The 26,363-nt window shown below is 46.4% G+C and overlaps 1 protein-coding gene and 1 long non-coding RNA gene across 6 annotated transcripts in view; one reads left to right on the top strand and one right to left on the bottom strand.

The window, feature by feature from the left end:
- Window positions 1-26,363, top strand: part of LOC139061254 (glycine receptor subunit alpha-3-like) — a 293,459-nt gene that overhangs the window by 141,283 nt on the left and 125,813 nt on the right. The window lies entirely within an intron of this gene.
- LOC139061255 (uncharacterized) lies at window positions 4,873-9,457 on the bottom strand. Its single transcript, XR_011515278.1, has 2 exons — window positions 9,358-9,457; window positions 4,873-5,043 (listed from the first exon to the last, which is right to left on the bottom strand). It is a non-coding gene; the product is annotated as an uncharacterized lncRNA (long non-coding RNA).

The following is a 26,363-nucleotide window of genomic DNA, read 5'->3' as shown; positions in this document are numbered from 1 at the left end:
AGACAGGAAAGATGAGAAAGACGAGAGAGAAAGACGAAGATTGGAGAGGAGGACAGGAAAAGGCGACTGCCGATTTCCCCCGGGTGGGTCAGTCCGGGGGTGCCGTCTACGTGAAGCCGAGGCCAAAGGGGTGTGTTGCCGCCGCCGAGGGGCCGTAAAGGTCCAAACACCCGGCATTGGCTCAACCCCCAGGATCCCCTTTTCCCCGGACACGGCTAAGCCGCGCACGGCTACACGCGGGAGGGTCCAACCCTCCTGTGCTCGGGTCCGTGGTGTCGCAACGCACCAAACGCCTGCTTGCGCAGACGCCCCTGCGGGGACTGATAGTTTTCATCGATGCTCCTCCCTTCTAAGCGCTGTGAACTCCTTGCGTCCTATAAATGTACAGAAGTTTGTGAATTATACAGCGTATTAGTCATAAATTGCCGCCGTATTGCGTTTCGAACAATATTTTCACAAATTCTGAATCCCCCCTCCTATCAGCTTCGGTAAGTAAAAATTATCCCTTAGCAGCTAGACTTTGTTTTTAATTGTGTCTAATTGATTTACTTTTCTGGTTGCAGTAGTTGCTCAAATGCACCAGCTTTGACGTGTAGAAGGCCGCTTGAAATGACATAGTCATGACGAACATATGCGTTTTGGATTCTTCCCCAAGGAAACTCAAAGCGAGGTGGCCTAGCTTCTTTTTCTCTATGCGTCAATTAAAGCAGCAGTCATCGTTTCTTAAGAAAAGGAGCTTAGCGCTCCTAGCTCCACCAAACCTTTTAACGCACAGTGGTTTGAATAAATTTTTCTGAAGAGCACTATATATACCTAGTTTTCTTAGCATGTATGATAACTTGTTCCGGCTAGCTGAATGTCGGCGCTCTTCTCATCTTTCAGTAGGAGTACAGAAGGGTTTTGGCTTGCATATTGAGTCACACATACATTCTAGTGTCCTGAGCGTCATATAATAAAATTTTTATGGATCTTTTTACTTTGTTTCATCTTCGCTGTTGGGGCAGGGTCTTAAGCGTCGCCGAAGCTGGAGGAGCTGGGAAGGGGAGAGCTCTGCCCTTTCTGGTAAAATTCGAGGGTACAAGGGATGGGAAGTGGGTTTCCATGGTAGCTTTCAAAAATTCCATCGTAATCTATGAAAACTTAACTATAGTGCCCTGTTATTTTTTTATGTTTTCTTGATTTTTCTTTCTTTTGTTCCGGCGAAGTTATTACCGTAGCCGACGCTTTCAGTGGCCGTACTGTCATCTTTCGGAGCCATTAAAGCATAAGGCTGCTATTTTGTTCAGTTAACAGGGATTATTTAAAAAAAATATTTGCTTGTGCCAGCATGCTAGAACGCATATTCGCTGTAATTTCAATCTGTCCTCGTTGCAACTACATGGCAAATGTGCGCTGTTTACGTTGAAATGATGGCACTAATATCATCCAACGGTGAAAATGTAGACATGCCGCAGCACGGCATTCAGTTTTGACATTTAATGCGCAAGCATTATATGCTTCATTACGATAAAATCCTGCGTCGTCGTCGGCGGCGGCGGCGGCGGCGGCAGCGTGACCGAGCGATGGCACCTGAAATAGCGGACGGCGCAAAAAGTAAAAACACGTCAAAATGCTCGAATTGACGTCCAATTTCTCAAGGAGGTCCGTGTAAATAAAGTACCATAATGCTTTTGGAAAGAAAATTCGGCACGTTTTGGTATGGGGGGGGGGGAGGCGTGGAAACCGGGCCCCCGGGGTGTGAGAAGAGAACGATTCCCCGACGCTTCGGCGGTTCCACGGTACTGGCTTATTAAAACTTCTTTCGGGCCGAGCGGGCACATACTCGTTTTGACAAATATAACAGCGCTAACGCATGCAACCACAAAGGAACATGAACGAGACACAAGCGCTGTTGGAGAAGAGGGAAGAACACAGAAGCATGGGCCCACTGAATGAGAAAAGTACTTGATCAAAACTTCTTGGCGGGCAAGTTGGCGCACACTTGATTTGGCAGCGCTTGAGTCTCGTCCTTGTTCCTTTGTTGTTGCATGTGTTAGCGCTGGTGTATTTGTCAAATCAAGGTACTGGCTTACTAAAGATGTGCCTAGTGAGAGAGAGAAAAAACATTTATTCGGACCATCGAGGAGGTTGCTCTTGAGGTCGAGTGGGTGGTGTCCTCTTTACAGGACTCCACTGGCCATGGCTGCTCGACGTACTTGCTGGACGAGAGCTTCTTGTCCCGCCAGGGTATCGCCGGTCATCTGTACCTCCCACCGCTCAAATGATGTGCTAGGAGTCTTTAAGTGTTGAGGTTTGCCCTCGCACCCCCACGAGATGTGAAAGAGTGTAGGGCGTGTGTCACCGCACCAGGGGCAGATGCCGCGATATGTATGGGGGAACATTTTACTGTACCTGTGTAGGTTTGGAAATGTGTTGGTCTGTATAAGTCGGAGAGCTACGGCATCTTCAGTGCTGAGGTTTTTGTGAGACGGTGGATAAATCCTGCGGTTGAGTCGCTGGATCTCGAGTCGGTCGCAGTAATTGGATGGCAGGGGCATGAAGGTAAAGGGTGGGGATTGATGAGACGATTGGTCTTGCCCCGCTCGGTTGATTAGCGCTCGAGCTAGGGCGTTCGCCCTTTCGTTCCCCTCCAGACCCGCGTGACCCGGCGTCCACGTGATTTGATGGTATTCTTGCAGCCTCGGGCCTAGAATCTGAGCCGCCAGCAGCGGTGTTCCTCCGTTCGTAAAGTTACGGCAGGCCTGTTGGGAGTCGGTAACGACATGGACTTCCCTGCCTATCCTGTCTTCTTGTTTTATAACCAGCGCCGCGGCTATGGTCTCAGCCGCAGCTGGGGTCTGTGCCCTTACGGAGGCCGCGAGGCTCAAGGAGTTGTCTCTCCCGTTCACGGCGGCTAGCGCGAAGAGGCCCGGCCCCTACAGAGTACGCCGCCACGTCCACGTACGTTACGTACGGGTCACCCTTGAATTGTCGGCGCTGTCTCTCGACGCGAGCTTTGCGTCGTCCTTCATGGAGTTCATGACTCATGTGCTTCGGTATCGGGTTCGCCTTGATCTTGCCTCTGACCTCAGGCGGGAGTGATCGTTGCCCATCGAGGGCACGGAGCTCCTTTGCCGTTCCGGTCCGGTGGAGGATGGCTCTGCCCGCCGACGTGTTCTGTAGTCTGGCCTTTTGCGAAGCCATAATCGCGTCCGACAGCTCAGCGAAGGTGTTGTGGATCCCGAGGGCCGCTAACTTCTCGTTTGAGGTGGTGACAGGGAGACCGAGGGCCGTTTTGTACGCGCCTCTGATGATGGCATCGACTTGTTCTTGGTCGCGTTTGTTTAGCGAGTGATAGTGATACGGCATGCTATACGTTATTCTGCTGATCACCAGAGCCTGGACGAGGCGAAGCGTGTCCTCTTCTCGCATGCCCTTGCGGCTTCTTGTAACTCTTTTTATAATCCGCGAGATCTGGTTGGTGGCAGACCTTAGGGTTTGGATGGTGTGGGAGGCTTTCAGGTTGCTGTGGATCCAAAAACTCAGAATCCTAGCCTTATTGCCTTCCGTTATCTTCTGGCCCTCAAGATAGAGGTCGATAGGGCCGGGGGACTTGTAGATTCCTCCTCCGTGCACTCGGATCACTTCGGACTTTTCGGGCGCACAACGCATCCCGCTCGCTGCCGCAAATCTCTCCACGGCCATCGCGGCCTCTTGAAGGGTCGCCTCTTTTCGCGCTAGGGAGCCCTTGGTTGCCCAGAGCGTGATGTCGTCTGCGTACAGGGCGTAACCTAGGTCGGCCCTTACAAAAATTTTTATAGAAAGTCCATAGACAGTCCATAGACATTTGTCTATGAAGTCTATAGACTGTCTATAGACATTTCTTTAGACTGGTCTATAGACAGTCTATAGATTTATGGCCATACACTGTTTATAGACTGGTCTATAAAAAGTCTGAGTTTATAGACTGTCTATAGACATTTCTTTAGACTAGTCTATAGACAGTCTATAGACTTATGGCCGCACACTTTTCATAGACTAGTCTATAAAAAGTCTGAGTCTATAGACTGTCTATACACTGTCTATAGACTGTCTGTAGATTTATGGCCATACACTTTTTATAGACTAGTCTATAAAAAGTCTGAGTCTATAGATTGTCTGTAGACTTTCGATAGACTTATGGCCATACACTTTTTATAGACTAGTCTATAAGAAGTCTGAGTCTATAGACTGTCTATAGACCGTCTATAGATTTATGGCCATACACTTTTTATGGACTAGTCTGTAAAAAGTCTGAGTCTAGAGTGTCTATGGATTAATTAAAATTCATGTTTGTAGACAGTTGTCTGCATAATGTCTATGGGCAAGTGTATAGGCTTACAGTTCTACTTTTGTAGACTGAAGTCTATGGAATGTCTGCAGACAAATGTATATATACTATAGACATTCTATAGACTTCAGTCTAAAAAACAGAACTTTATAATCCAATACACTTTTTTCTATGACATTCTGCACACACTTGCCAACAAACATGCATTTCATTAATTTATAGGCACTCTATAGACACAGACATTTTATAGACAAGTCTACAAAGAGTGTATAAGACCATAACTCCATAGCGGCTATCTACATGTTAGTTTACATTTTTCATTACATGCGGTAGCAAAACGTTTTGAATGTATTTCATTTCATTTTATAGATATGAAATGCATGGAAATGCATGGAATGCAGATATTATGCATGTGCACCTGTTCCTTTTCATCTGCACTTATGCATTACCGTTAGTAGATTAATAAAGCTACTGAACCAGCTGTACTTTCATATATGTTGCATAAACAGAAAGAATTTATATAGTGCTGAATCATGCAGTGCAAAAAACAAAACAAATGCACCGGCAATGCATTAACCGTTTTTATTGCTCGATATAATACATGAATTCCTTAAATTCTTGTCTTATGCTATTATGGAAACAGATTAAATATTTACACTACTCCTTGGCAAGCATGGTCGCCAGGCTGGCCTTGACCTTTGTGTCATTAGTCCCAAAGGTGCTGCAGGTGTATGCTGCAAATAAGTACATGCAGCAATATGAGGCAAAAATAACAGATGTGTATTCTTTGTATGTTCATTAGTCAGCTGAATATATTTACTCAAACCATCTAAGTCAATACTTAATGTGGTTTAACTATGACTAATGGCTGCTTGTCAATACAAATCAGTACCTTTATGCAATGTTCTATTGCATGGTATGGTGAACAATTAAACAGTCACAACTGCTGCCCGTGTCAGCAACAGTATGTTCCCTTTTATGACAAGTTCATATATGATGCATTAATGTACTTATCCCAAATGGTCCCTATATTTATTGCGGAAACGTTACCCAGTTGGGCTGTCTGTGCAGTTTTTTTTAGCTGGTAGTTAAATATGCCCGTGCAGAGGGATGTTTTCAGAAGACATGACTGGAATATTCCTAGTATCACGCCTAATTAATATTGTAATTTATTTTGCTTAGTACACATTGAAATGTATTTCTCATACTTTTAAATGAATGGGTCATTGGCCATAACTTCAACAGATGGCAGATGGGTTGATTGTATTGATATGGTACCTTAATTTCTTGCAGGTAATGAGGCCTCTTGGGCATGCTAACAGGTTTCCAAGTTAGGTATACCACATGAGCACCCGAAATACCACACGAACACTTTGTGTCATGGCACGACAGATATGCACCTCCTAGGAAACAGAACTGATAGTATAGTTCGAATGAATTCTATCACAGTAAATTATTTAAGGTGCTTTGAAAGATGAAAATTTTTTCTAGGCTATCGAGGTTCAGGACGTTTAGTTAACGCAAAAAAAATATATTGAGTAAGAAATGCCTTGTCAGTCTGCTTGACTTTCTTTTTTTTTTCAATAGATAGAACCAATTTCCCTTAATTTTTATGAAGTGAAACGTTTCAAAAATATATTTAACACAGAGACTCTCTGGAAACTTTGACATGTAACAAGACAGCATACCTATGTGGCCAATTTAAAGTTTCCCGATCTTTTTCCAAGCCTTTCCTGGCTGTTTTCATGAAAATTTTCTGGCAATCTATGACGCCTGCAGCTTAAGTGCAATAAAAAATACTATGGTTTAATGCTTGCCAAGTAGTGCCAGTCCATAATATTTAGATAAAACGAATAACACGTCAGTCACTCAACATGTAGTATTAGATGCAACTGACTTGAATCCCTTGTTTAATAAAGCTGACAAGGGCTTCGGCAAGTTCGTAATTGATGGCCACACGAGTACAGCACGGAAGACACAGAGACACGCGTAAAACAAATGCAACAATGTGAGGGAAAACTATACAATGAGTTATTTTTACGGTTCAATAGTAGTTTTCTATATAATTTGCTCTCACCACTTATGCCTCTAGTTAACTTTGTTTACCTATGACTAAAGACTACATGGCAATATTAATCAGTACCATTATGATGTTTCGTTATATTACAGTATGATAAGCAGTTAGACAACCATAATGGTTGCCGGTGTTAGCAACGGTACGTTTCGTTTCAAGACAGGTTCATGTGACACACAGTGTACTTATAAAAATAATAGAAATGTGAGAATCCCAAACGATTCCTATAATAATAATTGTTGAAACAATGATACCCTGCTGGACTGTGCACATTTTTCAGGTGTTAATGCAATGTGCCCGTGCCGATCTAACATGTTCAGCATACTGACTGCAGTTTTGAACAATCACGTTAACATTTGCAATTTATTTCCGCTTAGAACAGTCTGCATTGTCTCTTTTCTCATACTTCGAGATGAATACATTTGCCACACTTTCAGTAGAATGCACATGAATGGGGGCTTACTGATCAGGTTACTTATCAACTAAAACATGTTACGATCTCTTAGGTGTGTTAATAAGGGTAGAACAAATGCAATGTCCACTGAATTATTTGAATAATCTGTGCGTTATCTACTAAGAAAAGACCACCAAATTCATAATCTGGCTCTTTTTTCTTTTGTACAGCGCATATAGTATGCAGTCTGTCCAAGACGACGGCACTACATGCAACAGTAATGAAAACCGGAACACTTATTGCGCACGACAAGGGCTTCATACCGTGCACGACTGGCACAATGCGAATCTGCGCCAGCAGCTGCCTAGAGATTAAGAGCACGTAAACTGCATAACCCCGAAGCATCGAAAGGCGCTTAACGCTTTTCATATAGCTCGAAAGATAACTTCTGCTGCTAAACTGTTTAAAAAAGAGACAAAAAACTAATCTTCCAACTACCGTCAAACGCAATGCCTTCAGTCTGAAACGTGTAAAAGTGCTTCCCGGAGCGACTAATTTATTGTGCTCCAATTTTTTCGGCTAAGTTGCGAAGCTGCGAGTGACTGAGCTTATCGCAGGTTTCATGCTCCAAAAGCGTTTGTGGTTGCATATAAATAGATTGGGTGAATCTAGAGATTTTCGCTTGACATTTCTTCAAGTCTCGTGTTTTGCTTGCGGTAACGTCCTAAAATTATTTAGATTGGTTGCCGGAAACCTTAAAAATACTGCTACCTTTAAACAATGCGAAAACGGCAGTGCACACACTGCTGATGCATGCCCCGCAAACACGTCCTTTCATCCGAGTACGTTAGCAGTTATTTAACTATACGTGTCTGTCAGAACTGTAGACCGTGTCAGAACGGTGTCTGTCAGAACTGTCTGTAGACTTCTGTCAACCATAGGACCAGGCAGGATTCCGTAAAGGCTACTCAACAATAGACCATATTCACACTATCAATCAGCTTATAGATAAATGTGCGGAATATAACCAACCCTTATATATAGCTTTCATTGATTACGAGAAAGCATTTGATTCTGTCGAAACCTCAGCAGTCATGCAGGCATTACGGAATCAGGGTGTAGACGAGCCGTATGTAAAAATACTGAAAGATATCTATAGCGGCTCCACAGCCACCATAGTCCTCCATAAAGAAAGCAACAAAATCCCCATAAAGAAAGGCGTCAGGCAGGGAGATACGATCTCTCCAATGCTATTCACAGCGTGTTTACAGGAGGTATTCAGAGACCTGTATTGGGAAGAAATGGGGATAAAAGTTAATGGAGAATACCTTAGCAACTTGCGATTCGCTGATGATATTGCCTTGCTTAGTAACTCAGGGGAGCAACTGCAATGCATGCTCACTGACCTCGAGAGGCAAAGCAGAAGAGTGGGTCTAAAAATTAGTCTGCAGAAAACTAAAGTAATGTTTAACAGTCTCGGAAGAAAACAGCAATTTACAATAGGCAGCGAGGCACTGGAAGACGTAAGGGAATACATCTACTTAAGTCAGGTAGTGACTGCGGATCCGGATCATGAGACGGAAATAATCAGAAGAATAACAATGGGCTGGGGTGCGTTTGGCAGGCATTCTCAGATCATGAACAGCAGGTTGCCATTATCCCTCAAGAGAAAAGTGTATAATAGCTGTGTCTTACCAGTACTCACCTACGGGGCAGACACCTGGAGGCTTACGAAAAGGGTTCTACTCAAATTGAGGACGACGCAACGAGCTATGGAAAGAAGAGTGATAGGTGTAACGTTAAGGGATAAGAAAAGAGCAGATTGGGTGAGGGAACAAACGCGAGTTATTGAAATCTTAGTTGAAATCAAGAAAAAGAAATGGGCATGGGCAGGACATGTAATGAGGAGGGAAGATAACCGATGGTCATTAAGGGTTACGGACTGGATTCCAAGGGAAGGGAGGCGTAGCAGGGGGCGGCAGAAAGTTAGGTGGGCGGATGAGATTAAGAAGTTTGCAGGGACGACATGGCCACAATTAGTACATGACCGGGGTTGTTGGAGAAATATGGGAGAGGCCTTTGCTCTGCAGTGGGCGTAACAAGGCTGATGATGATGATGATGATGATGATGATGATGATGATGATGATGATGATGTCAGAACATTCTTGATGCTAACACAATTTCGAGATATATACGTAAAGCGTGTCACGAGAATTTCACTACACATGCGGCGCAGCATTCATCGCGGCCGGATCAAGCTCCACGAAATGAGATCTACCACACTGGCTGCCCAACATACACAATCCGCTTAGTGGTAGCTCAATATCAAGTTAAAACATGGTGTAGCTTCCTTCTTTACGCACCTAAACTACTGTGCGAAAATCAACAAGCCCGAGCGATCGCTCGCCGTAAAACATTCCGTATAGTAGAAGCGAGAACAAGAGCGCGTTATGAAACCATGTCAACGACAAACCGACACTATACCCGAGTCGCCTGCGCTACATGCAGCCGCTTCGCGCTACGAAATGCGCTCACATAATCATGAGCTATTGACGCAAAACATCTTTGCTAAAGCTTACCGTTCAGTGTAGTTGACGTGTGATGCCACAAAGATGACACGCATACACAGACACCAACGTTCAGGCGGACACCGCACACCGGTACAACCGTTTACGTGCCCGGCGCACTCGTTGAGATGGCGCACCGCCGCGCATGCGCAAGATCTCTGAGCATGCGCAGGAGCTCCGCGCGCGAGGGCGCGTGCGCTCGGAGGAGTGTGAGCGCCTTTTCCTCCCTCATTTTGTTTTTTTTTTCGCTCTCTCTATGCGCGCCATGCGCGCCGGAACGGGTGGCTTATTCATCTTTATCACCATTATTCATCTTTTTTCGTGGACGAAGGAAATGCGCTGGCAGGTTGTATGACAAACGCTGTGGGCTATCGTATGAGACTGGAACGCTAACCTGAATGCGCTGTTTGTAAAAGCCATTACAGGGCCCTTCAAACGTTTCAGACGCATTATTGCCAGCGTCGATTAGTAATACAGCATACTTGTAGCATATCGTCCAGCGTACCACCAAATGTGATGCCCGCACGTATGTTAGTGCTAATTTTCTGTTCCGGTGATAGGTCAAAGCAATCAGTACAGCATTGAGGTACTCATATGCGTGGCTGCCGAGGCATACCGTCGGCGAAATACTGGGTGGGCTCTGATAATTTGGCACCTATTTTAAGTGAATGAGAAACTTTGATGGGTTTATAGTGCAGGATATCAGTCAACAAAAAACCGCCCTATGTTAGTGACGCAGCCGAGGTATGAAGAAAATGTGAAAAGTATCCGAGAATCGGACGACACACAACGCGAACACCACATGCGTGACATCGGTTCATCGCACATTCACAAAGTCCGCGTTGTCAGCTACAAACATTACGAGTGTCCTTGCTGTTAGCTCGATGCCTGTTTGGAATCCACTTGTAGCTCAAGCTGGCGTTCATAACAACTATTATAACAATTGGATCGGCGTTTCGCTTTCTTTATTCTACTGCCGCAAAAGTGATGCGACAACTGTGAAGACTGTCTTGGGATTGCCGAGACCGAATACGTAGATCATATCATGTGGTCAACAAATGCGGAGGTATACACTATGTGTATACTAATGTCTACAAATAGGCTCTACAGCAATCTCAGCAGTATACAACTTCAGTGGCTTATATCAAACGCAGCTACGTATTATCCACCGGTACCTGCGCTTGGTTACAGCGTACACGGGTTGGGCCCAGATTAACGATGTTTTTCTATTGTTAATCTATAGACATGCAATACCACGACCACCACCTGGTCTGCCGGCTTTCGCGACTTATTCACCACCTTTGCCACATCATCACCATCTGACCTTCGCCAGCTGGTCTCGCGAAGTGTACGTCCGGGAAGCAGCCAGGTTTAGGGCCTTCGGGTGCCTGGAAGACCTTTGTGACTCGGACGTTGCCTGTTCCGCCGCGATCCTCGTTCGGTGCAGCTGCACCGAATGACGACTAGCAGTCTGCACGGTTTGCCCGCCGCGCCGGGGTTGCACGCGGTGCCGGTCGCGCATGAACCAGTGCCATATCATCGCCTTCGCAGAGGGCGGGGAGTATGGGAACTCGGCATTACATATTATCTACTTTCTTATATAGACATTCAATACACCAGGAGAGAAAAAGAAATGGAAACCTTGGCCGACTATTATTATTAACTGTCTAATATAGAGAGTCTATAGACAGAGTATGGACAAAAATAAATAGAGACTGTATCGGCTTTCGTCTATAGGTAGTCCATATAGAGGGGAAGCAGACAAAAAAGAAACAAACACTTTACGGAATTTTTTCTATAGACCATCTATAGACTGCGCGTAGACAAAAAGAAATAAAAACCTTATTGACTTTCGTCTATAGAAAGTATATAGACAGAGTATATGGACAAAAATAGACAGAGACATGTACCCACTTTCGTCTATAGGTAGTCCATAGAGGGGAAGTAGACAGAAAAGAAACAAACACCTTATCGACTTTTTTCTATAGACCGTCCATAATCTACGAGTAGACGAAAACAAATAGAAACCTTATCGACTTTCGTCTTTAGAAAGTCAATAGACAAAGTATGGACAAAAATAGATAGAGACCGTATCCACTTTCGTCTATAGGTAGTCCATAGAGGGGAAGGATACAAAAAAAACACCTTATCGACTTTTTTCTATAGACTGTCTATAGACTGCGAGTAGACAAAAAGAAATAGAAACCTTATCGACTTTCGTCTATAGAAAGTCTATAGACAAAGTATACCCGCCGTGGTTGCTCAGTGGCTATGGTGTTAGACTGCTGAGCACGAGGTCGCGGGATCGAATCCCGGCCACGGCGGCCGCATTTCGATGGGGGCGAAATGCGAAAACACCGGTGTACTTAGATTTAGGTGCACGTTAAAGAACCCCAGGTGGTCGAAATTTCCGGAATCCTCCACCACGGCGTGCCTCATAATCAGAAAGTGGTTTTGGCACGTAAAACCCCATAATTTAATTTAATTTTATAGACAAAGTATGGACAAAAATAGATAGAGACCGTAATCCACTTTCGTCTATAGGTAGTCCATAGAGGGGAAGGATACAATAAAGAAACAAACTCCTTATCGACTTTTTTCTATAAACTGTCTATAGACTGCGAGTAGACAAAAGAAATAGAAACCTTATCGACTTTCGTCTATAGAAAGTCTTTAGACAAAGTATGAACAAAAATAGATAGAAGCTGTATCGACTTTCGTCTATAGGTAGTCCATAGAGGGGAAGTAGGCAAAAAAGAGCAAACACCTTATCGACTTTTTTCTATAGACCGTCTATAGACTGCGTATAGACAAAAAGAAATAGAAACTTTATCGACTTTCGTCTATAGACAGTCTACAGACTTTGTATCAACAAAAGTCCAAATCTATAGAAAGGAAAGGTCGTCTATAAGAAGTCTATAGACTTTCTATAGACAGTTTAAAGTCATTTTTGTTAGGGGTGGATCTTCCGCAGCTCTTTGGTCGGCGCTAGCATTGCGACATTGAATAGAATCGGGGAGATTATCGCCCCTTGCGGTGTTCCTTTGTTCGGCACGTCAGTCGTATCCGATCGAGTCTTGCCTATTCCGATAGTTGCCGTCCGGCCCGTCAGCAACGATTTAACGTAATTAAAGATGCGCTCCCCGCAGCTGATGTCGTTCAGTCCCTTGAGAATGGCCTCGTTGGAGATGTTATCGAAGGCCCCTTTTAGGTCGAGTGCGAGCAGGAGGTGTTCTCCTCCCTTCGGGATGCCCTTGAGAACTTCTTCCCTAAGGATTAGGAACGCATCTTGAGCAGAAAGTCCCGGCCTGAAGCCAAGCATGGTGTGCGGGAAGAGGTCACCGTCCTCTATGTAATGTTGGAGGCGGGTTTCGATGACCCTCTCGTACAGCTTGCCGAGGCACGAAGTCAGCGAGATGCGACGGAGGGCGTCGATCGCGGGCTTCTTGCCGGGTTTGGGAATGGTCACGATTTCCGCGTGTTTCCACTCGTTCGGTACGTGGCCCTTGCTCCAGAGTTTCTCGTTTAGGTATTCGGTCAAGTCCTGGATGCGCATCGGGCTCAGGTTTCTAATCATGGCATTAGTGATTTTGTCAACTCCGGGAGCAGTGTTGCGCTGTGAGGCTCGTGCCGCGGCATACACCTCTTCCTCCGTGATGGGAGCGTCCAGTTCTGGTCTTGGTTCTCCTTCATATTTTAGGAGGCAGGGTTGTATGGGGTCGCTACCCAGGTATCTGGTTTTTAGGGTGTCAATCAGATCCTAGTCGGTTCCGGGGAACTTGTGGGCAATTTCTAGAAGCATCCGAATGGTTGTCGATTTCGCCTTGTCGGGCTCGATCAGGCAACGTAGGATGGCCCACGTCTGCGCCGTACTTAGGGTACCCTTAAGCGAGGTGCAAAACTGTACCCAATTTTGCTGCATCAACTCGTTTGCGTAATTTCTGGCTTCGTCTGTTATTTTCTCGATTCGTAGACGTAGTTTCCGGTTTAACCGCTGTCGCTTCCCCCGTTTGAGGAGGCCCTTACGGGCTTCCCACAGGTGTAAGAGCTGGCGGTCGACTTCGGGCGTCTCGACCGTGCGCTGGATGGTTTTAGTGGTTTGGATGTGGGCGTCCCGGAGGTGCTGCATCCATTCCGCTATGTCCGTTATACCATTTTCGGGCGGGGAGTACTGCCTGAATGCCTCCCAGTCCGTAAGCCTAATTTCGCCAATTGTTCTCTTGAGTTTCGGCGTGGATACCGAGATGCTGAGGATATAGTGATCGCTGCCCAATGTTTCGCCCAGGTGCGCCCATGAGTAGTCCCTTACGTTTTTGACAAATGAGAGGTCCGGAAACGTGTCTCGACTTACACTGTTGCCTACTCGGGTTGGTTGGAGGAGGATGGTTATCAATTCGAGGCCCATTTGGTCAACCGCATTGAGGAGCGACCTTCCCTTTTGCGTGTCCTGTTGGTAGCCCCAAGTCGTGTGTCTAGCGTTCATGTCTCCCACAACTACCAGCTGGTTGCAGCCAGCGGCTCTCACGCTGTCATAAATAATGTTGCGGAAGTCGTCTTTCTGAGCCCTGGGCGGACTGTACAAATTGAGGATGAAAGTGCTACGTCTACCCCTCTTTTGCGGGAGGACTTCCACTAGCACGTGATTAATGTCATGATGTTGATAATGTTCTCCCACGGCCGTGACCGTTTTGTGAACTAAAATCGCAACCTTCGGAGATTCCGCGTGTTTAATTACGTAGTAACCCCGTAGCCTGATCGGCTGGTTCCCGACCTCCTGAAGGCAGATGACGTCGGGGGGTATAGGTGATTTTGGATGAAGAGTTGGAGTGAACTTGCCTTCTTGTTGAAAGAGCGACAATTCCACTGCCAGATCTCGAGGTGTTCAGGCGCGCTGCGGGTGGTGTTAGCCATTGCTGACGTTCATGCCACCGTCGTCGCAGTTGTCGGCGTCCCTGACGTCACCCGTGTTGTTTATGCGCCTGTACGCCTTAATACGTGGGTTGCTGATCTCGTCGTCGACCCGCTTGCGCGAGCCAAACTCAACCTTGCGTATTCTTCTTTCAAGGTCTTCATGGCTTAGTGTGTTCTCCTTGACTTTATTGTTTAATTCGCCCATCTGGTAAAGCATCTGTTGTATCGTAGCATAAATACATTCGAGGGTGACTACACTTGACTGGACTGCCGCTGCCGAGGCCGCAACGGGGAGCGATGAGGGCGTGGTAGTTCTTGAGGGGGCAGGAATAGAGATGGTGGGCTCGTGGCCTATCGTTCCGCTTTGCGACCCTGCCTGTGTGTTGTTGCTGGTTTTGCTTAGCAAGGCTTCTAAGCGTTGCATGCGTTGGTTTAGGTCGTTAACCTGAGCCTTGAGTTTTTATTTTCTTCCCTGACGCGCGTACATTCTGGGGAGCATTTACTATTTTCACTGGCATTTTGAGCGGAGGAGGTACTAGACTGATTCCGGCTCACCTTGTCGTTGGTGGCTTGGTTTTTCTTGCCCGATTGGTTCTTCTGTTTAGACGTGGATGTCGAGGTAGAAGGCTGCCGCTGCCCTTGCTTCTCTCCTAGCTTTGGACACTCCTAGCGGAATCCGGACCTGGACTGGGACCGGGATCGGGATCGGGACCGGGACCGGGACATTGACCTGGACTGGGCCCGGGACCTTGAGCGGCTCGCCGAGGATTCCGAGCTGAACCACCGTAGACGGCTTCGAATTGGCCTTCCTCCATCATTGTCGTCGTCTTCCTTCCTCCTTCCGGGTGGAGGATGCTTCTTGGTGGTAGTGCTCTTGTTTTTTAGCTTTTGTTTGCACTCGCGAGACCCCGTGGCATGGGCTTCGCCGCAGACGGCGCACTTGAGCGAGCACTCGTGGTCGTCCGTCGGGTCGTGCGTCCCGCAAGCGAGACAAATTTTGATGTTCGGGTTAGGACAAATGTCCGATCGGTGTCCCATGCGCTGGCAAACATAGCAGATTTGTTTTGTGGGCTTGTAGGGGTGGCACTCGGTCTCCCCTCCGTAGTAGTAGACGTATCGTGGAACTACGTGAGAGCTCAACGTGATCAAGGCCGTCTTGGTCTTTCCCAGCATGCGGGCCTGCACGATTTCCACGCCTTGGGTCCTAACCCTTAGGTGAGTCATAAGCTCCTCGGGCGGGGTATCCGGGTCGATTCCATGAATGACGCCCCGGGCCACTCCGTCTGGTGCCGCAACGTAAGAGTTGACTTCGTAAAGGTTGCCGCCCAGCACAATCCGCGTGATCTTGCGCGCAATATCCGCGACCTCCTGATCTGGGGTACTAACAATAATTATGTTGGAACCGGGTCTTAAGCGCCCGGTGAAATGCGAATCGTCAACTTTCCCTCCGCAGGCGGCCGAGACGGCTTTTGATATTTGGTGGTTGCTGAAACTCTTCACCTGAAGGCCCTTCTTGGGTCGAATGATGATTTTGAAGTCGCTGCGTGGCAGTGGGGGGAGTCGTCGCCTCTTCTTAAGAGAAAGCTTCTTTGATGCCTCAGCGCCTGCAGCTGCGTAGGATGATGATGATAATGCGGTGGCAGAGGAGGGTGATAGCGGAGAGATCACCCTGCCTGGCACGCACACTTGCTCGCCTCTGGCGAGCTTCTTCTTCGTTCTTCGCTTGAGGTGTAATGACCAGTTGGAATAAGGGCATTCCGATGGCATCCCTTGCGAAAGGTCCTCTTCCATAGTGTCAGGGCCGTCGTGGCGATCTTCCGAAATGTCTTGGAAGTCCATGGCTGTAGTTTCTTGCGACGAAGGCGCAGCGGCAGCTCGAACAATAGCACCGGGGGCGGGTGGGGCTGTAGCAACAACACCACCTCCACCCCCTCCGGTAGAAGTAGAAGCGGCCGGCTGGGATCCAGCATTGTGCGCCATAGTGAGTGTCATAGCAAGCGAGCGGCGGCAAAGGCGGCGGAGCGCCTCGCCTACCTACGCACTGCTACGTACGGCAGCGTCAGGCTTAACATGGCAGCGCCACCCCGGAGAACTTCAAAGTCCAAAAGCGCAAAATAATATGCACTCACGGTCTTCAAACTTCACAAGGGGGTTCCGGAAGACTTCACGAAGGTCGTCCGACAAAGACTTCGGTCCTCCGATGTGAATTTCTTAAAAGAATAATGAAAGTCGACAGAGCCCATGCGAAGCACGTCTACGCCGCTTGGCTCTCCTAGTGCCTAGCTTGCCTAGTGAGTGCGTCATTGCACACGTCATGTTGCCGCCACACCGCTCACTAAAGGTGAGGCCTAATTCACTTAAGGGAATAAAATGTTTTCGCATTCCCACATGTAAGCAGTCCTAAATATCTCTGCCAAATTTTTTTTCTAGGCAATGTGCGCACAGAAATAGACGCTGGGAAACACACCGTAGATATCAAGTTGACTATAGACCCCATAGTGTATAATATCCCCCACGCTGCATAGTAAATTCTAGTAAAGTAAAAAAAAAACTTAATTTTGTTCTCACTCTGCAATGCATAGAGTGAATTGCACTGATAGCATCGGTGTGCTAAGACTCGCAAAGGCATTGTGCAAAACCTGTCCTTATCTTTTACATTCCACGTTCGCTCTGGCAAGTGTTGGCAACCACATATTAAATGCAGTTTTGGAATGAAACCCTGAGAATGAAATAAAGGGCGGTATAAAAAATGAACGTTTTTCTTTGTATCTAAATTTCTTTTTAAAGATGAAAAGAACCGCGACTTCTGACGGGACGTGACGAAGGAGTGGACAGGACGAGCGGTAGCGACGAGCGACCCACTAGGGAATGCGAAGGTTGCTGCGGCAAATTCAGTCAGTGCATCGCGGTAGGACGGGAGGCTCTAGACTTGAGCGATAAATTACGGAAGCGGTACACATGCGCAGACTTGGCCTAGATGCGTGCGTTCGGTGGCTCTCCTAGACAGAGAAACCCGGTTTATGATTAACCTTTGATAGTTTATTTATTGCCCCTTGGCACTTTTCATAGTCATCTAGGGTGCTTTCTGCCACGTGTTTTATTTTGTTCATAAGTATGTACAGGCAGGCTGCGCGCAGATGTGACATTTTGCTGCTAAGTGTTTCATGGTAATAAACCTCTGTTGCTAGTCACCGCTTGTTCACTCCTTCGTCGCGCCCCATCTGAAGTCGCTGTTCTTTGTCTCTTTATACATGTCCGACCAACTGGTCCAATGTTCCCCACTCCTGAACCTAAATTTCTTGCATGTCTTTCACCTTACGCCGACTCGCTGAATGCAGTCCGTGGCCCTTAACCGAGTAAAAAAGAAATGTTGCCGTCGACATTGTCAGTCTTCCTAACTGTGCCATCGGAACGTTGGACAAAAACGCTTGCACTAATGTGAATGGGTGTCCTCAAGTGAAATATTCCGGTTGGCTGAATGGCAATAACGTATTCCAAAGATAGTGAAGGATAAAAAAATAACGTTCGACACAGCAACTTTCTACACATTCACACATTTATAAAAGGATGCGGGGTTCCTTAGGTACTGACGAAAGCCTAGTGCTCTTTTGTCTTGTAAGATGTTTAACATATGTATGAGACGAGGCCTCTTTATTGAATAGTAAGTCCGTAATTGAGGCACTCATTTTTTGCTTGAATCCCTAGGCATTGACATAAACTGGCAGTGCTTGCCTTGCTTTCAATATACTTTATTGCAGCCGACGTCGGAAGCATTTTTACGTTTTGCAGGGCACAAAACGCTCCTTTCAGTAATTCAAACAGCTCGAGGAAGCAGGTGTTCTGCATAATTCAAAGCTGCAAATGGGATCTTTTGGCGCTCTCGGTGCTTGACTATCCCATTAGTTCGCTGTGCGCAGTTAGGGTATTCGTAATGTAAGATGTAGTTTTCTTTCACATCCTACCACGTGTCCTCGCTCCCTGCGCTGACAAGGAAATAAACTATACGGCAAATTGTCGAATTCTTAGATGTGCACCTGAAAGACCTTTGTGTACGGCTGTCACCATCTGCGCCCAGACATGCTGGGAACGAACGTCTGGGCCTTGCAAAAACAAGCCTAAACAAACCCATGAAAAGCAATAAGGCCAAAGAATAGCTGCATGGAGCCATTTCCATGCAATTTGATCATCGAATGCGAGTGCCTAGAGAAGAGACTTTATAAAGAGCTCGGAAAACGGCGTCTCGCCATCGGAAGTCCATAAAGGCGAGGGGGCCCTGCCTCATTAATGTTGCTAGCACAGCGAGTACTTTACATTTATGTTGTTATGCCGTTCAATGCTCATATGCGTAGTTTGCGATGAGAAACTTTATACAGTTTACTGCTGATGAGTAGTCAACAGGCCAACGTCAGTGATTGGTTGAACCACACGTACAAAATATTGGCTGGGCAAATTGCGCAATATATGTGCATAGCGTAAGCTGCAGATACAATTTCCGATAATTCATTTGCTGGGGCACCGTAAGTTTACCTGGACGTACATGACGTTAAAATTTCGCGGAGCAGCGCAAAATGTGCATGTTTAGTGTTTTTAACGCTCCAATAACCATGTAGTTATGCGCATATACCCATGCACCCTTCAAGAGAGTTTGTTGATTATTGTATCTGCCAGCACTCGCTGCTGCCCCAAGTTTTCGTGAAGTCATCGCGCTTACGTAACCAACCGCATCAACCCGGCGATCCCAGCCGATGCCACATGTATATAAACCTGCTTTCAGCAACGTGCACGGTCCTTGTATTTTCAGCTAATAACTTTGTTACTAACAAGGTTTAATGAAGTGGCATTCATTTGCTCCGCAACACTGTAGACATAGGAAAAGAAATTATGGGGTTTTACGTGCCAAAACCACTTTCTGATTATGAGGCACGCCGTAGTGGAGGACTCCGGAAATTTCGACCACATGGGGTTCTTTAACGTGCAGCTAAATCCAAGTGCACGGGTGTTTTCGCATTTTGCCCCCATCGAAATGCGGCCGCCGTGGCCGGGATTCGATCCCGTGACCTCGTGTTCGGCAGCCTAACACCATATCCACTGATATAGACATAGGAACGCACAAGTTTGTGCTTGTTGGGGATCTGTGACTTAGTCAAGGGCGCAAAACAACGACAGACAGAAAACAACGTGGCTAAGGGTCCATCTTATTTTTTTTCTTTTTGTTTTTTGCTGCGCGCTACACTAAGCCCTACAAATTGTAGACTCCTATGACAGCGCATGAAGCGTACAAGCACCCTATAGAGTAAGTAAATTTTCTATGGGAGAGACGCTTTGCTTATGCTAATTGCGAGTTGTCAGTACACTGCATGTCTGAGAGCCAGGCTGTGAAAAGTGTTCTTTCTACCTAGCGAAACCACGGAAGCCTTGCCATCAACTAGGACGCTGGTTGTCGAATATAAGGTAAGGCTACGGGGGCTCTAGATTGACATGTTCTACATAGAGTGAACCACTTTTTTCCCATTAGATTATTACAAACAGAACAAACTAATACGGCGTATGCGCGAGCTTTAGGTTCTTCTTAACAGTGAATTTCCACTGCATACCTTACTTAGTTTTTCATGAATCTCTGAGAAATCCTTGCGCAATTCCGAAATGTTAGTCTATATTAACTAAAGATTATGTTTATCTGGAATCCGTGTGAGGATGGTTGCTTGTCTGGCAAGATGAGTGGATACTTGATATATTGAAGCCTGCGTCGTACATATAAATATCCATGTTATCTTATTATCTTTGCTACATTATATGTGTTATATTTGGTTTTCTTGCTCCTTTTGATAAGTAAAGCTCTAAGTGTTTTAACACAAAATGGAAGTACAGTTTGAGAGCGCACATTAAACTGCGTTTTCCGACTGCTTATTTTCACAAACGGAGTGCGAGAAGCCCTTTGATGGATTTCGTTATGTTAGTCCGCTTCCCACTCAAGACGCATCGTAAGCTTAGCCATGACCGGCGTCCGAAACGGCTGAAACTGGGCTGGTTGGCTAATTTTCATTATCATGTGTCGTTCAGGGAAAGATTTTGCCATCGGGAGCGCATCTGCTTTTCCTAATCCAACGAACTAATAGAAAGTTCTTTTTCCCACAGAATTTAATGGTGTGAGGAATATTAGCGTATTTTCTTAGGTTTTCACAATCTGTCTTTCAACATTGTAACTCAGTCTCATAGCTTTGTTCTCCCTAAAAGAGAGAAGTGCCAGTCCTAAACATGTATGTCGAAAAAAAAATGGCTGTGGCTTAGCTAAGGTTAAGCCCAGGATGCGAAGCATACTAGCCTTTATTTTAGTTGTTGAACCACTGTTTAGCCTAGTGAACTGCTGTTGCTTGGCTATATTTGGTTCGGCTAGACGAAGAAACAACTCATGCGTTACTCTGCTTCGCCTTCAAGAGTGGAACGCGACAGCGTTGCCGTCGACCCGCCAAGGGGTGTAAGAGAATGGGCTACGGCGCAGCGACTACGCGCCCCGCATTGGACGCGGTGAGCGTCGAGCAACGCAGCGTTCGGCGCGGTAACGGAATGTGCGCCTAAACAAGCGACGCACGCCTGAGCCTTAGAAACAGCTCGTTTCTAAGGCAACACCGCATTCACTAGAGGCGCTTTTGTACCGCTTTGAAGCATCGTACTCGTGGCTCAGTGGTAGCGTCTCCGTCTCACACTCCGGAGAACCTGGTTCGATTCCCACCCAGCCCATCTTGCAAGAGTAGAGCCAAAGCCACCTATAAAATCAGTCTCTGTAGCCCGCCGCAACCTTCGCTTCTCATTCCAACGAGCAGCTCTGTCTCCAGGAGGCATCTCACCTTGTGAGTGTCTAGCAGAGGCAAGCGCAGCTGCTTATATACCGCCGCGACGCTGCGAGCGACGGCGCGAGTTGGAGCCCCGCTTCTCCTCTGTCGTGACGTCACGGTGTCAAGTGGTATTGAAGGCAACACCGCCACGCCCATAGAGTTTCCTACAAAATTACTAGAGGGAACTCTGGCGCTGCAATCGTTGTCCTACCATGGGAATGATGGGAAGTACATGGATTTGTCTGATCTTCGTGCTTATGGATTCAAACGTTCTTGTGGCTTTGTATATTACGCTATATAAATCTTATTGTCGTATTTTTCAGCGCAATCTATATTCTTCGAAGTGCAGAAGACGCCAGGAACGCGTACAATTGCTATTAATTGCAACGATTGAGCTTGTCTATGTGCCCAAATCGAAACGCGCCAAGCGTCTCTAGCGTCTCAAAGCACTGGCATGCCCGCGATAAGTTCATAAGTGCGTTTCATTCGCTTGTCGATACATGCATCCGTGGCTTAATGGTTTCAATATCAGGCTTCTGTGCTAGAGTCCCTGTGTTCGAATTCTGCCATCGGGCAATTTTAATTATGTTTATTTATTTATTTATTACGCAATAAACTGTTGAAAATGACGAGTTTACAAAGTCACAGAGCTGTTTGAAGCCAAAAGGACGAAGCTTAGGCAAATCCATGTACTTCCCATAATTCCCATGCTGGGACAACCGCTCCCATTGTAGCTCACGTAGACACTAGTGCCAGAGTTCCCTCTAGTAATTTTGTAGGAAACTCTATGGCCGCGCCTGAGGAGCTGGGTTGAGCTCTCGTAATATGCTTCGCATAAAAAAATGAAGAAGCAGGAGTCATCGCGTAATCCCCTCCAAAGACGTTCTTTCCGGATTACCTCCCGCGCTTACACTTCAATTACCTACGCAGTTATAGAGATCTAAAATTTCATAAAACTATAATGACGCAAAACAGAACTGGTTTCTAAATATATTAGAAACTGAAAAAAAAAAGACGACTGAGCACAGAGGTATTAGAAACCTGACACATTTTCTTTTTCTAGCGCTGAAAATAATATAAGCGTTACATTATTGCATCACAAAAGTCCCAGCGCAGCTTCCGGGTTCAAAATCTAGGCATGATTTCACGTCAAGGCATTGATTTCACTTCAAAACTTCACGAAAAACGATTTCTATCAATCTAATAGTAATAATATTTGGGGTTTTACGTGCCAAAACCACTTTCTGATTATGAGGCACGCCGTAGTGGAGGACTCCGGAAAATTTGACCACCTGGGATTCTTTAACGTGCACCTAAATCTAAGCACACGGGTGTTTTCGCATTTCGCCCCCATCGAAATGCGGCCGCCGTGGCCGGGATTCGATCCCGCGACCTCGTGCTCAGCAACCCAACACCATAGCCACTGAGCAACCACGGCGGGTGATTTCCGTCAATCTGCGTCCATTCATTTTCGCTCGACACGTGAACGCTTCGCTGGACAGCAGACGAAGTCTTCCGGATATTGAGGTTCAAACGCACATACGCAAGTTTATACACGCGATTCTTATCGAGCCTGATGTGTAACGCTATTCCAAACTTTTCTATTGCAATTCTGCAATGGGCGCTCCGCGGTTTGTGAAAAACATTTTTGGACCACCCCAATTTCCCCTGTCACGCGGCGTCACGAAAACCACGATAGCTCCCCATCTGATATGATGTGTAGGCACCGATTATGCATGATTTGACTGAACAAAAGAAAAATGGTTACTTCTTATTCGATGCCTTTTTACCATTAGCCGTCTACTATTTGTGAAATGTTTTCAGGTTGCACCCGCTTCACCTGCCTGTCACGTGACGTCACAAAACTGCGAAAACTCATTGCCTCAAAGTGATGTGCACGAGTTAAAGATGCATTATTATGCAAAAAAACTAATTTTTTTTCTGAATAGCCGCAGGCTGCCCCTCTCTGATAGGAATAAAAGGTGCTGCCCATCGCTCAGGCTCTGGCTACTCGCACCTGCCCGAGAGCTTGGGCTTATCTGCGTACGATAAAACTTGTTGTTTGGCCGTGCAACGTTTCTGAGCACTTTCAGCACGTTTAAGATATCGCTCTGCCAACCTTTGCTGATGATGCGTTTTAGCGGCATTTTTAACCTTTCGTTGCATGCCGTCGCGATTTCCGACGAGCCACTGCAAGCTAAGTAACAGAAAGCGGGCCAATCGCAGACGCCGACAAAGGTCATCGATTTTCCGTGCGCTGGCTCGGCCCCATGGAAGCCCTCCCCACTTCAATGTGCTCATAACCTCCTGGCAGCCAATTAGAAAAGAAAAACCGCTCAAAGTAGGCAATATTATTCATTTTGAAAGCAAAGTCAGCTCCTATAATCAAGGAGAGCGTTCGATTGGGCTGCTCAGGCAACGTTGCGGATCACTGCCCGATGCTTGCGTCAGTGGTGACGCAAATTTGACGTCAGGAGATTGTAATAAAAATATTGGAATAGTTTTACGGTATAGGATGTGCAGATTCCTAAAGTTGGACCAGTTTCTTTCACGCACCGAAGAAGAAGGGGGAATCTGCAGTACGCGACCCGCGAGGCGGCTCAAGGGTTGGTTGATTCAAAGTCCTTGCCACCACGCGGATGGACCAAGGTGCTTCGCAGACTCCCAAACTCCCTCTTTTCACCACACTTTTAGATACATCGAAAGGAGTCGCATCGTAACTGGAGGATTCGGCGTGGAAGGGCAGTTTTTGTTCTTTTTTTCTTTCGAATTTTATTCTGCTTGACAAAAAACGCAAGAAGTAAATGTTTCTTTCTCGTAGTTTTCAATGTTTTCTTTTGACCGCTTACATCTCTACACGGTTAGTGCTTCATGATATCTTCTGTTACGTGCATTCATGCGTTTAGTTTGTTGTAAATGCGGGAGTTGAAGGCAGCTGGTACAGCTTATTCTTCAAACCTATTGATAATAGAAGGCCTCAGGTTGTTTTTTTTTTACGGAAATTCGGAAACCTTTTGTTTGTCGCACCCGCGCACACGCATAACTAGGTACTGCATATTTCATTGACAATTGCTTGCGATTCATAAAAATAAGCGTTTGGAGAGATAACGATCTAAAAAATTCAGACGCACACCGTCATGAGTACTCTGCTGGCACAGTGTTTTCACAGTAAGTAACCTGGGACTGCAATAAAATAAATAATATTCGGCTAGAGCTAGTAACCCGAGTGGTCTGATAGATGCGGCCGTTAGGAGCGTGCTCATGGCCGGAATGCGGTGATGCTCCTTTCATCGCCGTCACTTCAGCGTTGTCATCGCACTCTCATAATGCCGTCGTCGCCACGCGATCGTCGTCGTATACAGTCGACATGTGTTCGTGACGATAACTCGCGCTTCATCAAAATTAAAGACGCGAGACACAACGCTCTGGCTTAAGTTGAGACACGCACACTCAGAGCACTCTGCTGGGACAAAGTATTCTGCTCGGACAGAGCTTTTCATAACGTGAAATTGTAGAGAACCTTGACTCTGAACATATACATCGAAGGTGGTCAAGCAAAGGCAAAGAAAGACCTACACGACCACCGTCGCGATGCCGTCGCGGTCACTTTATCGTCCTCACTCCAGCTTGGCCATCTCGACTCTCGTCATGACGTCATCGTCTCACAGTTGCCGTCGAGCATTCGTTGCGGTACCATTGCGGTCGTTCCTTCGTCGTAATTCTAACTTCATCAGCTGACTCTCGTCGCGCCGTCGTCTTCATACCATTGTTGCCATGCCACCTCATGCTGCCATTTTATCATCGTCACCATTTTAATAGGGTCATCGCATTGTCGCCATGCCGTGTTTGTCATGCCGCATTCGGCAATTCATACACGTCATTCTTTCTTCGTCGTTGTATTGTACTCATGCTGTCGTCATACACTCGCAATTATGAGGCCGTTGGCGTGCCATCATCATCTGCGCGTCATAGCCAGACAGTCGCTATCCGTCTTTAACTTCTTCGTCGTGCCATCGCGGTCGTGTCGGCGCCGCCATTCGAACTTTTTAACCCAGTCTTCGTCGAACCGTTCTCTTCACGTCATCGCAATACACTCGTCGTCATTCGGTTGCCATCCTGTGGTCACCGTCACGCGGTCGCCGTTAAACGGTTGGCATCATTTCGGAACCGTCATCTCATAGACATCGTATACCGTCGTCGCCATATAGTCTTTGTCGTTCTATCGACGTCATCCCTTCTTCACCGTTCCTTCGTTTCCCACTGCGTCCACATCAGACAGTCGCTAACATGCCGCCATGCTCACGGGCGGCCTTGACGAACCAGTGTCACAACAAAGTGAGAGAACACCGAAGTATGTTGCATATAGCAGAAGCAAGGGGAGTCTCACAATGACCACTTCAGATGTTAAACAAACAAGACCTCAGAAATACAGTGTGTCGATAAATTTCTCCAATGCTAATCGCTTTATAATCGACAGACATCGCGAGATGAGTTCTGACGTAATATTTATGTTTCATATGCATACCTGGGCCAATGCTCACTCGTACGCATGCCCCGTATGCTAAAGGTAACGACTGTAACAATAGACCGACGCAGTCAATTTGTCTATGTGGTAACGTTGCACGCATGTCTGACTTATAGCGCAAGTAAGGCACTTGTCGTGTCGTTTTCTCTCGGGTCGTCGTCCTTCTTTCACTATTAAGTCAAGCAGAGATTGTGCTACTCTTTTTTGGCAGTCGTGTACCAGGGTTGTTTTGTACTGTAATTGAAGAAAATGCTGTCTTCATTCTGAGCTCGTATTTAGCTTCCGTCCGAAAACATAATAAATTACGTGTATAGGCACAAATAACTAGACCAACTGAGAATTAAATATAATCGTGTATGATATATGATGTTCGGAGACATTTAGTTCGAAACGCCGCAATGAAAGCTGGCCCAACAATCTAAAGTACTTTGGCAAAGTTCTGGGCCTTACGTAAAAATACACAAAAAAGGTACTTCGAAGTTTCTAAAGAACTGGTGTCGGTTGCCGGACACTTAGCTCACGCGCTAACTGGCTTTCTTCTTGTTTCGACATATTTATTGCGACTACATGTAACAGTTAAACATTGGGTGTCTCCTGCACCATCGCCGATGTAACCGAAAGGGAAATTCCTCGCGTATCACTAAGTATTTTCACACGCGTCATTTTCCGGTGCGCATTCGCACGTGATTTATAGCAAAGTCCTGGGTAATACCACTCTTGCTAACACGGGCAAACGGCAGCCGCGCTGT

Source organism: Dermacentor albipictus, chromosome 6 (genome assembly GCF_038994185.2).
Source record: "Dermacentor albipictus isolate Rhodes 1998 colony chromosome 6, USDA_Dalb.pri_finalv2, whole genome shotgun sequence".
In the NCBI taxonomy this organism is placed as follows: Eukaryota; Metazoa; Arthropoda; class Arachnida; order Ixodida; family Ixodidae; genus Dermacentor; species Dermacentor albipictus.
The sequence above is the reverse complement of the archived record's forward strand: the minus strand, read 5'-3'. Positions and strand labels throughout refer to the sequence as shown.